Source organism: Bos grunniens, chromosome 12 (assembly GCF_055505025.1).
Source record: "Bos grunniens cultivar Pamir isolate PY7600 chromosome 12, Bosgru_T2T1.0, whole genome shotgun sequence".
Classification (NCBI taxonomy): Eukaryota; Metazoa; Chordata; class Mammalia; order Artiodactyla; family Bovidae; genus Bos; species Bos grunniens.
Window position 1 is genome coordinate 79271946 of NC_141176.1, and position 19695 is coordinate 79291640.

A 19695-nucleotide genomic window follows, 5' to 3' on the forward strand; every position below is an offset into this window, starting at 1 on the left:
AAGTGATGGGACGGGATGCCATGATCTTCGTTTTCTGAATGTTGAACTTTAAGCCAACTTTTTCACTCTCCTCTTTCACTTTCATTAAGAGGCTTTTTAGTTCCTCTTCGCTTTCTGCCATAAGGGTGGTGTCATCTGCATATCTGAGGTTATTGGTATTTCTCCTGGCAATCTTAATTCCAGCTTGTGCTTCTTCCAGTCCAGCATTTCTCATGATGTACTCTGCATATAAGTTAAATAAGCAGGTGACAATATACAGTCTTGACATACTCTTTTCCCATTTGGAACCAGTCTGTTGTTCCATGTCCAGTTCTAACTGTTGCTTCCTGACCTGCATACAGATTTCTCAAGAGGCAGATCAGGTGGTCTGGTATTCCCAGCTCTTGAAGAATCTTCCACAGTTGATTGTGATCCACACAGTCAAAGGCTTTGGCATAGTCAATAAAGCAGAAATAGATGTTTTTCTGGAACTCTCTTGCGTTTTCCATGATCCAGCGGATGATATGAGTTACAGGTATACAAAGTAGTGATTCACAATTCTTAGAGGTTATACTCCATTTATAGTTATTATAAAATATTGGCTATATCCCCTGTGTTGTATAGTGTATCCTTTTAGCTTATAGTGTATCCTTATAGAGTTTGTGCCTCTCAATCCTCTGCCCCTCTCTTGCCCCGCCCCACCACTCAATCCTCTACCCCTCTCTTGCCCCGCCCCACCACCGCGCCTCGCTGGTAACTACTAGTTTGTTCTCTATCTGTGAGTCTGCTTCTTGTTTGTTGCATTCACTAGTTTGCTGTATTTCTTATATTATGCATACAAATGATATCATACAGTATTTGTCTTTCTCCATCTGAGTTATGTCACTTAGCGTAATGCCATCCAAGTCCCTCCACGCCACTGCAGATGGCAACACTTTGTTCTTTTTTATGTCAAGCCTCTATTTTAGATGGCAGACTCCTAGGGCAAAGTAGCCCTGAGACAAACAGCAAGAGGAGACCTTGAAAACGTGTGCCAGGAATCTGAAGTGGTGTGGCTCGATTTAAGGGAAAAGGGGCCGCTGGTCTCGGTGCCAGAGCTCTGTGCCAACCACCACAGCTCTGGCAGGAAGCGAGCTGTGATTCTGCAAAGGGCAGACCAGCCACACAACGAGGGCGGGAGGCCTGCCCCTCACCCTCTGCTCTCTGCAGACACGGTCCTGCTCACTGTAAATAAAACTGCTGTTTGCATCATCTTTAAACTGCATAGCAACTATCATCCATATTTACCTTCCCCAATAATCCTAGAACAGAGAAACTTCAACACAAATATTTCCCCGGAATTTTAAAGAGGTAAGGGGGTTCCTTTATATAACAAGACAAGGGATCTGTGCCAGCCGGGAAACCCAAGTGTTTAAAACTTGTTCAGCATTTTTGCAGCGCAAGAGTAGTTGCTAAACATCGCTCTCTCAAAAGAAAGCAGGCCACTGAATGAATTCTAGACAAAGGAAGTCCGAACAAAACTGGAGAATGAAAAGGGATGTCTCAAAATAATGTCAAACTCAAATTGGGACGATATTACGCTTGAACATATTCGAAACCCACACAAAGAGAGAAACAGAATAAAGCTGATTTTTAAAAGCCAACCAAGAGAAAATGTTATGAGCTATTAGCTTCTAGATGTAATCAAACAAAAGCAGAGATTCTTTGTTAGAGCTTTTTAGAGCACTCGAAGAGTTATGGAGTCAGGCTCTTCCTGAGAAATGATCTAAAAGGTCAAAGTCAAGGTCTGAGGCAAGTGCTTCTTTGGAACTCACCCTGCAGCTCTCATCTCCTAGCATCATAGCATCCCCTGCCCCTCCTCATTATTAAGGACCCATAAGGTCCAACTCCAGATTTTCAATAGATATTCCTTAAGGAGAAACCGAGTGGAATCTGTCCTCTGGGAGGAGAACAGGAACTGTTGCTGACAATTGCTGGGGGCTTGGTACAGACAAACCTGAGTGTTAAATACTCCAGGGTATGTTCATAGCATTATTCACAATAGCCAAGACATGGAAACAATCTAAATGTCCATTGACAGATGCATGGATAAAGAAGATGTGGTACATACATGCCGTGGAATGTTACTCGGTCATTAAAATGAAAGAATGCCATTTGCAGCAACATGAATAGACCTGGAGATTATCATACTGAGTGAAGTCAGAAAGGGAAAGACAAATACCATATGATATCACTTATGTGAAATCTAAAATATGACACGAATGAACATACGTATGAGACAGACTCACAGACAAAGAGAACAGACCTGAGCTTGCCAAGGTAGACAGAGGGTGGGGGATGGAAAGATTTGGAGTACGGGACGAGCAGATGCAAACTAGTATATATAGGATGGATAAAGAATAAGGTCTTACTGTAGAGCACAGGAACTATAGTCAATATTCTGTGACAAATCATAATGGAAAAGAATGTATATATGTGTACAACAGAGTCATTTTGCTACAGAGCAGAAATTAACAAAACATTGTTAGTTACTTTTCAATAGAATTTAAAAAACATCAGGGAACCCAGTCATAACAGGGCCTCACTATATATATATATATAAATATATACGAACTATGTATTTCATATATTCACATATGTGAAAATTGAGGGCAGAGGAGAAAGGGGCGACAGAGGATGAGATGGTTGGATGACATCACCAACTCAATGGACATGAATTTGAGCAAACTCCAGGAGATTGTGAAGGACAGGGAAGGCTGGCGTGCTATAGTCCATGAAGTCACAAAGAGTCAGATATATATTTATAATATATTTATATTGGCTGCATGGCACAGCTTACGGAATCTTTGTTCCCTGACCAGGAATTGAAACTGTGCCCATGGTAGTGAGAGTGTGGAGCCTTAACAACTGGACCATCAGGGATTTCTCAGCCCCACAATATTTTGAGATTTACCTCCAAGAAGTTGACCAACGTCCCACAGCACATATTGAAGAAAAATCGAGCAGGGATTTTTCTGCTGAAATCTCACGTTTCCAGCAGGGAGATGGGGAAAGGAAACATTTTAAAATATGCCAGCGAGCTCTGTTCTTAAAAAGGCCCACCCTCAGGGGAAATCAGTTAACCAGGGCCTCACCTGCTGGAGTGTAATTAGTGAGGGGAATAGAGTGAAGTTTATTTTGTTAAGATATGGAAAGCCACACACAGGCATTCTTATGCACAGAAAAGGAAAAACATTCTGTTTGCCTATATGTTAATTCTCCCACAAATCCTCTGCAAGAAACACTAATCACGTTTACCAAAAGATAGTGCAACCTTTAAACGTTCTTTAAAAGCATCTGTTTACTTATCTGCATAAATTACCATTGACTATTATAACACTTTTTGAAAATTCTCACCAATTTCAAGGTACTGAAATGTAAAATCAGATCTTCTGATTCTATTTCTCTGGAAATTTAGCAGAACCCCAGGGTTGAAAAGGCAGGCATTGGTGTAGCAATCCCACCGGTGTAGCCACACGGTTCATTCCTTGCTCAGACGCAGAGTGGTGTGCAAGAGACATCTCAGATTGAAAGCAGCAAGGTTGTTGACCAAGTCACTTATTAGCTCTTATTAGTATAAATACTATGGTCTTTGGAAGTTGGTTTTGGTTCTAACCCAGGCCAACAGTCTCCTTGTGGCTTGTATGAAAGATATTTTTGGCTCCATGAGCAAAGCCAAGATGGTTGTTGGCAGTAGGAGAAATCAGTACCATTTGAAAGCTCTCATCTGTTTGTTGGATTCCTGCCACAACTCTTAAATCCACTAGTGAGGAAGTGGGCAAAGCGATGTTTGCAAAGTGAGGTTGACCTGTACTAGGGCTTGAATGAAATAAAACAAACACAATGGTAACTTCGTTAGCAGCAAGCGCTCAGTTCCCAAGTTGCGTCAGACTCTTTATGACCCCCCTGGACTGTAGCCCGCCAGGTTCCTTTCTCCATGGGATTCTCCCGGCAAGAATCATAGACCCAGTTGCCATTTTCCCCTCCAGGGGATCTTCCCGACCCAAGGTTGGCAGGCAGATTCTTTACCACTGAGCCACTGGGGAAGCTCTTCTTAAAAAGGCCTTGTCTTGTGGCAAGACCCCTTCTTAAAAAGGGAACCAGTTAATCATTGGTAAGGTAGGTAGAAGGAACTCAACCTCACTGCCTGGTCTCTCAAAGGGCCTTCTCTGCTGAGACAGCCTGGGGTCTCTGCAGCTGCTGATGGGTGTGTGTGTGTGTATGAGTGTGTGTGTGTGTGTTCCTGCAAAATGAAAGGATAATCTCTGTCCTTCCCCCAAGTCCCCCCTGCCACATCAATGGTCTCTTTCCAAACACGCAGTGAATTATGATGAGTTTTCTTCAGAAGAGTTGACAGATCTCCAAAGAACAGCCCACTCAGTGTATGAAGAACAAACGGTGGACTTCATCATTGAACCGTGGACCTCCAGAGGGAAAGGTGCCCCATGGGCACTTCTCCCTGCCACCTGATCTCTCTCAAGCCCTCTCTCAGTGTCCATCCTGTTTCTGAGATCTCAGCTTTTAAATCCATCTGCTGCCTCTCTCCTCCGTCTCAGGAGGAAGTTCTGCCTTCTCAGGTCCACTGTCTACAAACTCCAGTGTCTGTAGCCTCAACCCCTCTCGCCTCGCCCACGGTGGTTCTTCTGTGCTCAATAAAGGGGAAAGTGGGTCTGGTCCTCTTGTGAGGACAGGGTCAGTGGGCCAAGCCTAGCTCAGTCTCTTTAGAAGGACAAGCTGATGTCTTTACTGTTTTAACCAGAAGTAAGAAGACCTTACCATGGGACTTCCCTGATGGTCCAGTGGTCCCACTGCAGGGGGAAGGGGTTCGATCCCTGGTCATGGAACTAGATCCCATAGGTCACAACTAAAGGTTCACTCGCTGCAATGAGTATCAAAGATCCTGTGTGTCACAACCAAGACCCGGCTCAGCCAAACAAATGTTTTAAAAATATATAAAGAGAGACCATCAGAATTTAAAAAAAAAAAAAAAAAAGAGCACTTTGCTTAAGTGAACTCTTTGAGGCAAGGAAACATTGCTTTCTATCAGTTGACCCACAGGGGGCACACATTCCCTGGTCACAGGAGAGGACAGGTACTAGGCAGCCCCGAGGGCACTCTCTCCAGCATCTCCATCTTCCTTGAAATCCCAAATCGCATCCTTGATGCCGAGGTGAACAGCAGGAGCATCTACAAGCAGGGCCAAAATCCTTGAAGAATTCTTCTAGATCTGCTCCAACGAGCGGAGAGACAGGTGGTCAGACCATACACCAAAGCCACAATACTTCTAGCTTCATAAAAATACTAGGAGTGGGGCAGAATATAACCAGATTAAAAACAATAACAACAACTTAATTCATCACTCACATAATGCAAAGCTCTCAGCAACTCTACCGTCACCTAAAGGGATAATGCAGGTTCTTCCACGCGCCTCTGGACACATCTTTGCCCAGCTCGCTCACTCACTCTCCTCCTATGTGGTTTCCCCCACCCTGTCTTTGTCCACCTCTGACTCCTTGCTCATTTCTCCTGCCCCATTCCCTGGTTCCCCTTTCTCCTCCTCACACACAACTACCCTTAGAGCTCCCTGATTGTAAAATGCTGATCTTCCAGGTGTGCTGGTGCGTGTTTAACAATGTGGGGATGGGGTAGGCATGGAGGACTGATTTGTAATGATTGCCAGTCTCCGTGGTGTAAATACTCCCACCTCAGCACATTGCAAACTTCTGATGATACATTGTCAGTGGCCTCTCAAAATTCCTAAAATGTTAACTAAGGCCAAGCTTTCCTAAGCCCTTGCAAGTGACCCAGCACACCATTTCTGATATGAAGAGTCACGTTGGATGCGGGAGTGTTCCTTCCCTTCCCCTTGGGGGAGAAGCTGGAATAAAATAGATAGTCTGTCTTGCAAGTGAAGATATTTTCAGGGGACGACATTTGAATTTTTTTTTTTTGCCTACCCCTGTGATCTCAGCTCTACAAGGAGGAATTGAACCCCTGCTCCCTATAGCGGAAACTTGGAATCTTAATTCCTGTACCACCAGGGAAGTCCCTGAAATTTAAAATTTTCTAACTTTGAGTTTTGCTTTGGCTATTCTTCGCCTTCCTCATCAATGTGCATGTTCACTGTGCCCTTTGTAGAAAACTCCTGTGATTTTCCTGACCCCTCTCTGCACACTTGAATATTTATGAATTCATTCCTTATTTTGCAGATCCTTGTATTTTGCACAAAGACACCAGGTCTTTGTGCTAACATCACTTCAGTTCAATTCAGTCGCTCAGTCATCTCCGACTCTTTGTGACCCCATGAATCGCAGCACGCCAGGCCTCCCTGTCCATCACCAACTCCCAGAGTTCACTCAGACTCACGTCCATCGAGTCAGTGATGCCATCCAGCCATCTCATCCTCTGTCGTCCCCTTCTCCTCCTGCCCCCAATCCCTCCCAGCATCAGAATCTTTTCCAATGAGTCAACTCTTCACATGAGGTGGCCAAAGTACTGGAGTTTCAGCTTTAGCATCATTCCTTCCAAAGAAATCCCAGGGCTGATCTCCTTTAGGATGGACTGGTTGGATCTCCTTGCCGTCCAAAGGACTCTCAAGAGTCTTCTCCAACACCACAGTTCAAAAGCATAAATTCTTTGGCGCTCAGCCTTCTTCACAGTCCAACTCTCACATCCATACATGACCACAGGAAAAACCATAGCCTTGACTAGACGGACCTTTGTTGGCAAAGTAATGTCTCTGCTTTTCAATATGCTATCCAGGTTGGTCATAAGTTTCCTTTCAAGGAATAAGCGTCTTTTAATTTCATGGCTGCAGTCACCATCTGAGTGATTTTGGAGCCCAAAAAAATAAAGTCTGACACTGTTTCCACTGTTTCCCCATCTATTTCCCATGAAGTGATGGGACCGGATGCCATGATCTTCGTTTTCTGAATGTTGAGCTTTAAGCCAACTTTTTCACTCTCCTCTTTCACTTTCATCAAGAGGCTCTTTAGTTCCTCTTCACTTTCTGCCATAAGGGTGGTGTCATCTGCATATCTGAGGTTATTGATATTTCTCCTGGCAATCTTGATTCCAGCTTGTGCTTCTTCCAGTCCAGCATTTCTCATGATGTACTCTGCATAGAAGTTAAATTAGCAGGGTGACAATATACAGCCTTGACGTACTCCTTTTCCCATTTGGAACCAGTCTGTTGTTCCATGTCCAGTTTTAACTGTTGCTTCCTGACCTGCATACAAATTTCTCAAGAGGCAGGTTAGGTGGTCTGCTATTCCCATCTCTTTCAGAATTTTCCACAGTTTATTGTGATCCACACAGTCAAAGGCTTTGGCATAGTCAATAAAGCAGAAATAGATGTTTTTCTGGAACTCTCTTGCTTTTTCCATGATCCAGCGGATGTTGGCAATTTGATCTCTGGTTCCTCTGCCTTTTCTAAAACCAGCTTGAACATCAGGAAGTTCACAGTTCACATATTGCTGAAGCCTGGCTTGGAGAATTTTGAGCATTACTTTACTAGCGTGTGAGATGAGTGCAATTGTGCGGTAGTTTGAGCATTCTTTGGCATTGCCTTTCTTTGGGATTGGAATGAAAACTGACCTTTTCCAGTCCTGTGGCCACTGCTGAGTTTTCCAAATTTGCTGGCATATTGAGTGCAGCACTTTCACAGCATCATCTTTCAGGATTTGAAATAGCTCAACTGGAATTCCATCACCTCCACTAGCTTTGTTCGTAGTGATGCTTCCTAAGGCCCACTTGACTTCACATCCCGGGATGTCTGGCTCTAGGTCAGTGATAACACCATCGTGATTATCTGGGTCATGAAGATCTTTTTTGTACAGTTCTTCTGTGTATTCTTGCCATCTCTTCTTAATATCTTGTGCTTCTATTAGGTCCATACCATTTCTGTCCTTTATCGAGCCCATCTTTGCATGAAATGTTCCCTTGATATCTCTAATTTCCTTGAAAAGATTTGTTTTCTCAGATTGATCATAAACTTCTTAAGTGTAAGGATCTTACCTCTACGCATGATTGATTCTTGAACATTTGATTGTAAGCCCTTCTCTGGCTTGCCTTATCCTAATCTTTCCTAGGCCCTGCATTTTAAAAATTATGTTCCTGGCTTAACATTAAGCCATATGTATAAATCTTTTATATAGAAGGAAATGTATGTGTAATCACATAATTTTACATGATCACATAAAATGTCTTTGCACATTAGAGCCATTTGGCGTTGGTAAATTCATAAATTACTTTGCAGGGACATCAAAGGGATCAGATACACTGGTTCATTGGAGGTTTTCCTCGGTCACTGACTGCCTTGCTACCTGGGGCAAGGTATTCAGGCTTCAGGCCTGCAGCTGACAAAAGGTGGGTAATTAGAAAACTTTCAGGGTGTTGGAAAGATTATGTCGGCTAAAAAATGTGTAGTATGGACTTTCCCAGCGGTCCAGTGGTTAAGAATCTGCTTGCTAAAGCAAGGGACACGGGTTCAATTCCTGGGCCGGGAAGGTTGGACGTCCAGTGGGGCACCACAGCTACTGAGCCCATGTGCCCTAGAGCCTGCGCTCCACGAGAGAAGCCACCACAGTGAGAAGTCTTCCCACCGCAGCTAGAGAAAGTCCTCACACACAGCAAAGAAGAGGCAGCATGGCCAAAAATAAACAAATTTTTAAAAAGATATAGTCTTTGAACTCTAGTGTAAAAGTGAGTATGATGTATCTATCAAGCATAAAAATTTCATAGACAATAAAACATTTTACACTGCAGGGAACATTTGTTCAAACTCAGCGATTCTTGGAACTGCTACAAAATGTAGGATTTGACAACCAGTTTTACAAGAACCGGGTCCAATCCCTTCACACATCCGAAAGTCAGACAGCTGTAAGAACCCCCAGCAGCATTAAGTGAAGTGAGATACTATAAACACAGATTAGTGTCATTTGTCCAGGCCATTGTGAGGTTTTCTTTAGATTAAAAAAAAGCAAAACAGATGATAGAATGGCAGAGAACAAAAAGGTAAGAGGAAAAAAATGCCTGGAACAAGGAGGCCTTTCAAACCTATGTCTGTTTATTAATAGAAACAAATATTGAGAAATGTGGGTGATGTGAAGCAAACTTTTTCAAAGAAAAGCGTTCCTTCCTGCCAGAGTTTTCTGCAGTAGACAGGGATGAAAGGAAGAGGTGAGGAGTCCTCTTGGCGTTTCAGAGGCCAACAGTGTGTGCACGCTCAGTTGCGTAAGACTCTTTGTGACCGCATGGACTGTAGCCCCCCAGGCTCCTCTGTCTGTGGGATTTCCCAGTCAAGAATACCAGAGTGGGTTTCCATTTCCATCTTCACCAGATCTTCCCAACCCAGGAATCGAACTCACATCTCTTGCATCTCCTGCATTGACAGGTGGATTCTTTACCACTGGCACCACCAGGGAAGCCCACAGTAGATTTAGGAAAAGCTTTTACTGTAAAGATTCATTCTTCCTCCCTTCCTTCCTCCCCGTCTCTCTCCCCTCTTCCCTTCCTTCCCCCCATTCCTTCTTTCTTTATTTTTATGGAAATGGGAGCAACATGCTTGGCCAACACGACTTAAAGGGAGAGATGGGCAAATGCAGCAATGGTGAAGGTCTTAACTCTTTGAGGTGGGTGATTTCCTCCAAGACAGTAGCTTAGTTTCTGCCACAGAGGATAATGTCCCAGGAATTTCCCAGAGGCCTATCCACTCCCAGACACCAGATGTCATCTTCTCTCTGCCACTTCCACCACCTGTACTTTGAGATGAGCTGGGCAGAGGTGCTTCTGTGTCTGGGCTCCGAGTACCTACAGGCTTACTTAGGAGAATGGGCTGAACCAGAACACAGAAGCTTGAGATTTCTGCACAGAGAAAGTGCCTACAGTGTTTTATCAATATCTGATGCACATTCAGTGTTTTATGAACTGGATTGAGGAAATGTCCTATCATTGTACTGGTCCTTAGAGTTCAAAATCAAGAGCTCCTACATTATTTATTACTCAGTAGATATGAGAGTACCCGCTATCTGCCAGGCACTGCACTGGGTATGGACACACAGCGTGAAAGTGAAGTGGCTCAGTCGTGTCCGACTCTTTGCGACCCCATGGACTGCAGCCCACCAGGCTCCTCCGTCCATGGGATTTTCCAGGCAAGAATACTGGAGTTGGTTGCCATTTCCTTCTCCAGGAGATCTTTCTGACCCAGGGATTGAACCCAGGTCTCCCACATTGTAGGCAGATGCTTTACCATCTGAGCCACCAGGGAAATCTGAGATTTACATTTTACAACAACAAAAGGCAGACATGGTCTACACTGAAGAGTGGCTTGTTTCCTAATTAACACAAAGACTGAAAATCATCCCACCTGAAAAATTCAAACCACAAACTCATTCCTTCCATACAACACCCTCTAACTCCTGTTACGCTTTCAGCACTTCCTTCTTCCACACCTGCCCTGCCTGATGTCCTAGCTCCTTCTTGGCCTTCTGAATTTTAAAAGCAGTAAAATGAAAAATTTTTTTCTGAAATAAAATAATTTTTTTGACTTAAGAAAGCTAAGAAAAGTAAAAGCCTTGGGAAAAAACCTTTGTGTGACATGAGCCCTTGACATTAACTAATAAATATTTCTTGAAAACTTATAGTTGATAAGAATTGGGCTAAGGCTGAGATAGATCCTCCTTCCTAGACCATATATTCTGAGAGACATTCAGTGCTTTTTTCCCCTTTGAAAAGAAGCACTAAAACTAAGTTCTCTAAAACCCCCATATTGAAGAAATTTTCTTATGAAAATGATGCTGTGTCCTTTGTTCCAATAACCAGTTATTGTGGCCCTTGTTGGCCGCCATGCAGACAACGTGTGCAATATTGCTATTTGACACATTTTTCAAATATTCAACTTCCTGGAAGAAAAATACTTAAAAGAGGGCCTGGAGTTTGTTGTTTTTGTTGTTTGTTTGTATTGGGTAAGGAGGGGTGAACAGGCTATTTCCAAGGGAGAACTTGAAATGGTGTTTATCTAAAGCCCTTCCTTGCAGGAATAATAGGAGCTGATCTGTCAGATAAGTGCATTCCTAATACCTATTGGCTAGGGAAAATAAGCAGGTATCCCAAGCTGGCTTGCTTTTTTTAAGTTTTTTTAAAATGAAGATTTGATGGATAGCATGAGAGAAAGGGAGGGGTGTGGGAGAAGTTGGGAGATTTATATACTATTGATACATATATACTATTGATACTATATATAAAATAGATCATTAATGAGAACATACTGTAGAGCACAGGGAACTCTACTTAACGGACTGAATGGGAAGGAAGTCCAAAAGGGAAGCGATGTATGTGTATGTATGTCTGATTCATTTTGCTGTGCAGCAGAAACTAACACATTATAAAGCAACTATACTCCAATAAAAATTAATTAAAAAATAAAATGAAGCTCCATTTTATAACTTCAAGATAATGTGTTAAAATAGTCAAATTAATAGTTGCTATTAATGTATGTTGACTAAACAGTGGGAAAGAACAGTGGGAAAGAAGTTCACAGTAATAGAATATTTCTCACCTGTATCAGTTGACCCATAATCATGATATCTGTACAGTATCATTACACTCTAAATCTTCAGATAGATTAAACAGCATCATAAAAATATAAGAAACAATATGCAAGTGCACGGAGATCCAACCAGTCCCTCCTAAAGGAAATCAATCCTGACTATTCGTTGGAAGGACTGACACTGAAGCTGAAGTTCCAATTTGATGCCAAGAGCCAACTCATTGGAAAAGAACCTGATGCTGGGAAAGATTCAAGGCAGGAGAAGGGGACAACAGAGGATGAGATGGTTGGATGGCATCACCGACTTAATGGACATGAGTTTGAGCAAACTCCAGGAGATAGTGAAGGATAGGGAAACCTGGCGTGCTGCAGTCCATGGGGTCGCAAAGAGTTACTGAGTAACTGAATAAGAGAGAATGCAAGTGAAATTCTCTGAAATCTTTGAAGATCATAGCTTGAGGCAGAAAGGATTCACAGAGAAGGCACAGCAGCCTTCAGGCTTGTGTTTACCATAGACACACCTTCAAATGAATGATTGTGTTTGGGGAGCCCATTATTTTGTTAATGCTCTCAAGCTCTTTTTTTTTTTTTTTTTTAACTTCTTCTTGAAATAAAAGAGAATAATGTTTTTACCAAAAATATTTACCAGTAAATGGGAAACTTAAGTGATTCCCAAAGAAAACCAATTTCCAAAAACCCTTAAAGCCTCTATTATTAGGCAAACAAACACTATACAGAGATTCCATCCCTCTGCCATCCTCAAGAACCCCTTTGGGGGTTGGCAACAAAGCACACTGAGAAAGTAACTTTGGTCTCTGGGTGTGCATGGGGTGCCAAGGGGAAGACTGTCTCCTGCAGTCTTCGTCCCTATGTTATAAATCCTTTACTATATAAATTAAGAAAATAATCAGAACTTTTGGTGGGGTTGGGGGAGATTTCTTTCTGCCAGATAAATGGGTAACCACATCTACTAACCACAGGCAATATTTATCCATAAAGTCACTTGTGATGAAACCATTCTCTAGGTTAAAAGATCATTTTCTCCCTTCCTCCCTCCCTCCCTCCCTTCCTTCTTTTCCACCTTTCTTTCTTCCTTTTTTTTTTTTCTTCATGAACTTTAGTTACTTTATGCTGGGCCTCCGCTGATGGGAGTTGGCTTTCTCTAGTTGCAAGGAGAGGGAGCTCCTCTTTGCTGTGGGGTGTGGCCTTTTCACTGCAGTGGCTTCTCTTGTTGGGGAGCACGGGCTCTAGGTGCCCGGGCTTCAGTAGTTGTAGCATGCAGGCTTACTAGTTGTGGTGCATGGACTTAGTTGCCCGGTGGCTGTGGGATCTTCCCAGCCCAGGGGTCGAACCCATGTCCCCTGCATTAGCAGGTGAATTCTCAACCATTGGACCACCAGGAAAGCCCAGTGAACTTTTACTGAGCATTTACTCCTGTGCTATGCTAGGAGCTGGAGGTACAGACAGGAATGTGGCAGCCCTTGCTCTCTGAGATCTCTTTCCAGAGAAAAACAAATAATAGGAGCATAAAGGCATGAACACATACTGACCTTGAGGATCTGGTGATGGAAGAAGATGGAATCATGGAAGAAAAGTTAATAGTTAAATTAAAGATTAAAAATTATAGAAAATTATCAATGAGAAAAGTGGAGAATAACTGATCTAGGCAGAGACTAAAACACACTCTATTTTTTTTTTCCTGGTAAAGTTATAAATAGGAATAATATTCATAACTGTGCTAATCTGTCCTGGGAAGATATTGGGAACCTTAGCTCGGACATTTAGACAGTTTGAACATACTCAATATTCAAAATCACATTTTAAATTCTTTACATGCATTCTCTTTCCAAAAGAATTTCAAGGCAGCTTATAAAATATATAATAGAAAGCATGAATAGATGAAGCAAGAAATGTAAGAATATTCCTAAATATTAGGGATATGAAATAAAGCTTACAGCCTGCATGCTGCATGGGTCTTTGACAGTTAGTGGAGATGGTCAGCCAATAGAGTATCAAGTCTCCTCCTTACCATATGCTAAACACAATCAGGCACAATGATCATAGAGTCCATAAAATAAAGTCCTGCCAGAGTTTCTCCCACAAATATGTAAAGAGGACCATAGTGGAGTGTGATGGTTTTGCTGCCTGGCACTCATCCACTCTGACTCTGAAAACTAAACATAATTTTCCTCTCGGGGGGCCATCTTCTACTCACCCATGATCTATGTGCATCTTCTGGATTTGACTCCAGCCTCCCCCTTGACCAGAAGTTGAATGGTGACAAGACCATTGCATGCACTGCATTCCCCTGGCTACAGGGATTGGTTCGGAGATAAGCATGTGACCTAATCAGAGCTAATCTGGACTCAGTCAGACCATGTGGACTTCTGGAAAGAGATTCTAAACTTGAACATGAGAAAGTGTGAGTCCTGGAGCTCCCGCTGAAGCTATTGAGAGATCTCAAGAGCAGAGCTTATCTGAGAATGGGGTCAAGATGGAATGAGAGAAAGTAAATCCTGCTGACATCTTTTGTGCATGGATCTAACCATCCTTGAAGCACATTTAGACTTTTCAATTCCATGAGCCAGTAATTTCCAACTTTGCTTTAGCCAGTTTGTGCTGCACTGTTTATTATCTAATGATGTTATATGGTGGAGCAGAAAACATTTCCAACAAAGTCATTATAGTAAACACACAAGATCTGTAAAACTTTCTCATACCCTCAATGCAACCTAATTGCTAAATGCCAGATCATAGCAAAGGGTTTCCCTGGTGGCTCAGCAGTAAAGAATTTGCCTGCAATGCAGGAGCCGCAGGAGATGTGCATTCAATCCCTGGGTAGGGAAGATTCTCTGGAGAAGGGCATGGCAACCCACTCCAGTATTCTTGCCTGGAGAATCCCATGGACAGAAGAGCCTGGCGGGCTACAGTCCATAGGGTTGCACTGAGTCAGACAGGACTGAAGTGACAGCATGCACACAAAGCATAGTAAAGTCAGTTCTAAATGGAAGCAAAGCAACGTGGACACAAACGATAATGGTGATGTGAGCCAGAATATAGATACACTTTACATTCTTCACAAAATTGCCAATGAATATTCTATCTTGACACTACAATTACAATATGAAGCAAGAGTTTTCTAATGGGAAAACTATTAGTGTCAGTTCAGTTCAGTCACTCAGCCGTGTCCGACTCTTTGCGACCCCATGAATCGCAGCACGCCAGGCCTGCCTGTCCATCACCAACTCCCGGAGTTCACTCAGACTCACGTCCATCGAGTCAGTGATGCCATCCAGCCATCTCATCCTCTGTCGTCACCTTCTCCTCCTGCCCCCAATCCCTCCCAGCATCAGAGTCTTCCAAAGAGCCAACACTTTGCATGAGGTGGCCAAAGTACTGGAGTTTCAGCTTTAGCATCATTCCTTCCAAAGAAATCCCAGGGCTGATCTCCTTCAGAATGGACTGGTTGGATCTCCTTGCAGTCCAAGGGACTCTCAAGAGTCTTCTCCAACACCACAGTTCAAAAGCATCAATTCTTTGGTGCTCAGCCTTCTTCACAGTCCAACTCTCACATCCATACATGACCACAGGAAAAACCATAGCCTTGACTAGACGAACCTTTGTTGGCAAAGTAATGTCTCTGCTTTTGAATATGCTACCTAGGTTACTCATAACTTTCCTTCCAAGGAGTAAGCGTCTTTTAATTTCATGGCTGCAGTCACCATCTACAGTGATTTTGGAGCCCAGAAAAATAAAATCTGGCACTGTTTCCACTGTTTCCCCATCCATTTCCCATGAAGTGATGGGACCAGATGCCATGAGCTTAGTTTTCTGAATGTTGAGCTTTAAGCCAACTTTTTCACTCTCCATTTTCACTTTCATCAGGAGGCTTTTGAGTTCCTCTTCTCTTTTTGCCATAAGGGTGGTGTCATCTGCATATCTGAGGTTATTGATATTTCTCCCGGCAATCTTGATTCCAGTTTGTGTTTCTTCCAGTCCAGCGTTTCTCATGATGTACTATGTATATAAGTTAAATAAGCAGGGTGACAATATACAGCCTTGATGTACTCCTTTTCCTATTTGGAGCCAGTCTGTTGTTCCATGTCCAGTTCTAACTGTTGCTTCCTGACCTGCATACAAATTTCTCAAGAGGCAGGTCAAGTGGTCTGCTATTCCCATCTCTTTCAGAATTTTCCACAGTTTATTGTGATCCACACAGTCAAAGGCTTTGGCATAGTCAATAAAGCAGAAATAGATGCTTTTATGGAACTCTCTTGCTTTTTCCATGATCCAGCAGATGTTGGCAATTTGATCTCTGGTTCCTCTGCCTTTTCTAAAACCAGCTTGAACATCTGGAAGTTCACGGTTCACATACTGCTGAAGCCTGGCTTGGAGAATTTTGAGCATTACTTTACTAGCGTGTGAGATGAGTGCAATTGTGCAGGAGTTTGAGCATTCTTTGGCATTGCCTTTCTTTGGGATTGCAGTGAAAACTGACCTTTTCCAATCCTGTGGCCACTGCTGAGTTTTCCAAATTTGCTGGCATATTGAGTGCAGCACTTTCACAGTGTCATCTTTCAGGATTTGGAATAGCTCAACTGGAATTCCATCACCTCCACTAGCTTTGTTCGTAGTGATGCTTTCTAAGGCCCACTTGACTTGACATTCCAGGATGTGTGGCTCTAGGTCAGTGATCACACCATCGTGATTATCTGGGTCACGAAGATCTTTTTTGTACATTTCTTCTGTGTATTCTTGCCATCTCTTCTTAGTATCTTCTGCTTCTATTAGATCCATACCATATCTGTCCTTTATCAAGCCCATCTTTGCATAAAGTGTTCCCTTGGTATCTCTAATTTTCTTGAAGAGATCTCTAGTCTTTCCTATTCTGTTGTTTTCCTCTATTTCTTTGCATTGATCACTGAGGAAGGCTTTCTTATCTCTTCTTGCTATTCTTTGGAACTCTGCATTCAGATGCTTATATCTTTCCTTTTCTCCTTTGCTTTTCACTTCTCTTCTTTTCACAGCTATTTGTAAGGCCTCCCCAGACAGCCATTTTGCTTTTTTGCATTTCTTTTCCATGGGAATGGTCTTGATCCCTGTCTCCTGTACAATGTCACGAACCTCATTCCATAGTTCATCAGGCACTCTGTCTATCAGATCTAGGCCCCTATATCTATTTCTCACTTCCACTGTATAATCATAAGGGATTTATTTAGGTCATACCTGAATGGTCTAGTGGTTTTCCCTACTTTCTTCAATTTAAGTCTGAATTTGGCAATAAGGAGTTCATGATCTGAGCCACAGTCAGCTCCTGGTCTTGTTTTTGCTGACTGTATAGAGCTGTTAAGTGTAGCTATACCATATTACTTGGAGAAGGCAATGGCAACCCACTCCAGTACTCTTGCCTGGAAAATCCCATGGACAGAGGAGCCTGGTGGGCTGCAGTCCATGGTGTCGCAAAGAGTCAAACACAACTGAGCGACTTCACTTTTACTTTTCACTTTCATGCATTGGAGAAGGAAATGGCAACCCACTCCAGTGTTCTTGCCTGGAGAATCCCAGGGATGGCGGAGCCTGGTGGGCTGCCCTCTATGGGGTCGCACAGAGTTGAACACGACTGAAGTGACTTAGCAGCAGCATAGCATATTACTAATTAAGAGATAGAGTGTAAACTTTGGCAATCAATGAATACTCTCTAATTAGGACAGACAGCTGGCCCTCTATATCCATGGATTCTGTACCTGTGGATTATACCAATCTCAGATCAAGAATATTAAACAACAATTCCAGAAAGTTCTAAAAAGCAAAACTTGAATTTGCTGCATGCCAGCAACCATTTACATAGTATGTACATAGCTGTATTTACAATTATTTACATGGTATTTACACTGTATTAAGTATTATAAGTAATCTAGAGATGCTATAAAGTATACTGGAGGATGTGCATAGTTCAGTTCAGTCGCTCAGTCATGTCCGACTCTTTGAGACCCCATGAACTGCAGCACTCCAGGCCTCCCTGTCCATCACCAACTCCCGGAATTTACCCAAATCCATGTCCATTGAGTCAGTGATGCCATCCATCCATCTCATCCTCTGTTGTCCCCTTCTCCTCCTGTCCTCAATCTTTCCCAGCATCAGGGTCTTTTCAAATGAGTCAGTTGAAATCAGGTGGCCGAAGTATTGGAGCTTCAGCTTCAACATCATTCCTTCCAATCAACACCCAGGACTAATCTCCTTTAGGATGGATTGGTTGGATCTCCTTGCAGTCCAAAGGACTCTCAAGAGTCTTCTCCAACACCACAGTTCAAAAGCATCAATTCTTCGGCTCTCAGCCTTCTTCACAGTCCAACTCTCACATCCATACATGACCACTGGAAAAACCATAGCCTTGACGGGACAGACCTTTGTTGACAAAGTAATGTCTCTGCTTTTGAATATGCTATCTATGTTGGTCATAACTTTCCTTCCAAGGAGTAAGTGTCTTTTAATTCATGGCTGCAGTCACCATCTGCAGTGATTTTGGAGCCCAAAAAAATAAAGTCAGCCACTATACCATTTTATATGGGTCTTGAGCATCCTTGGATTTTGTATCTGCAGAGGTTCTGAAACCAATCCCCTTCAGATATGGAGGACAACTGTATTTCTAGAGTCAGCCTTCCAGAGTTCAAATTCCTTTTCTGTCACATTTCTCACCTGCATCAGTTTTCTCACCTGAAAAATGGAGATTATTGTATCATCTGCCACAGAGTTGCTATGAGGACAGAATGAGTATGTGGTTGTAAAGTGACTTAAATCATGCCTAGCACATGCTTAGCACTCACAAAATGTTTTAAAACCGTTATTTTATCATTATCACAGCCTTGCAGAGAATCCTTAAGGGCAAGACCACTCAAACAGTTTCGGGTCCACTCTTTGCTGTTCAGTTGCCTAGTTGTTTCCAACTCTTCGCGACCCCAGGGACTGCAGTTTTCCAAGCTTCTCTGTCCCTCACCCTCTCCCAGAGTTTGCTCAAAATTCACTCTAACATCCCCCAAAATTGATGAGCTAGTCCCCAAAGTTCTGTCATAGATCATATCCCTAGTTATTTACATGGGAACATTTACAAAGCCTAGACTTACCAATTGGGGAAAGACTTACCATGCAGGGAAAATGCCACCCACAGAACGTCTGATTTTCGGGAAAGCAACTTCCTGATGACACAGATGTAAGACAGAGTAGCTGCAAAATGGACCCCAGGTAACACAATCAGGATAAAGTGAGCAGAGCTATAGAACTGTCAGGATATGTTGGTCAGAAAAAAATGTTTTGGTTTAGGGTGTGATCTGGTATCATATTTCTGACAATAATTAAATAACTGAATCCGTTGTTGAGGCCGCCACAAGTACGTGACAGCCACTGGCAGATCCATGTGACACCGGGTGCATTGCTTAATCTCGCTACACCTCAGTCTCCTGGGGGTCACAGGGCACAATGTCTGCCAGGTGCTTAGCACAGGGCCCCGGACCCAACCCAAGCTCAGTGTCTCAGGTGGAGACTGAGTCTAGTTGCACAGAACAGAAATCACAGCAAACGGGGTCTTCAACCTCTGGCGTTCCTTTTTCTCTCCACAAATAAGAAATCTGAAGGTTGGTGGCCCAGGACTGGCCTAGAGGCTTGAGAAGGCAGAAGCCAGGTCTCTGTGACTCTCTGGGCCTTCCTGTCACCTATGGTCACCGGATGGCTGCCACAGCCATCACACCTACGCTTCAAGCTTTAAGCAGGACCATGAGTGTTTAAGGTCTATTCGTTTTGTAATAGGGGGAGAATTGATATGGTAGGTTTCACTGCAGTTAGCTATTACTCATCTAGCAATTTATCACACCAGATCTTCTTAATAGCCATGGAGGCAAGCATGGGAAATGGCTCCATTTTACAGATATGGAAACTGAGACTAGAGACGTGAAGAAATCTACCCAAGGCCATACAGTCGTAAGTGGCAGAAATAGGCTTCTGACTCAGACTACCATTCTTCTAGCTCTGAGCTGGTAACCCTTTCCAGCATACGATACCGCCACAGGGGACAATTCTTTGTCAGAGGCACTTGGATGAGTTTTAAGACTATAAAGGGGCCAGTGGAAGATAATATC

The 19695-nt window shown here is 43.0% G+C and overlaps 2 protein-coding genes across 13 annotated transcripts in view; one reads left to right on the top strand and one right to left on the bottom strand.

The window, feature by feature from the left end:
* LOC147361957 (uncharacterized) overlaps window positions 1-3072 on the bottom strand; it is a 40639-nt gene extending 37567 nt beyond the window's left edge. For all 11 annotated transcript variants that reach the window (XR_015138409.1, XR_015138406.1, XR_015138410.1 and 8 more), the window contains exon 1: window positions 2933-3072. The gene's annotated coding sequence lies outside the window, so the exon portion shown is untranslated. The remainder of the gene's footprint in view (window positions 1-2932) is intronic.
* The window catches only part of CLDN10 (claudin 10), a 107001-nt gene that overhangs the window by 34895 nt on the left and 52411 nt on the right, over window positions 1-19695 (top strand). The window lies entirely within an intron of this gene.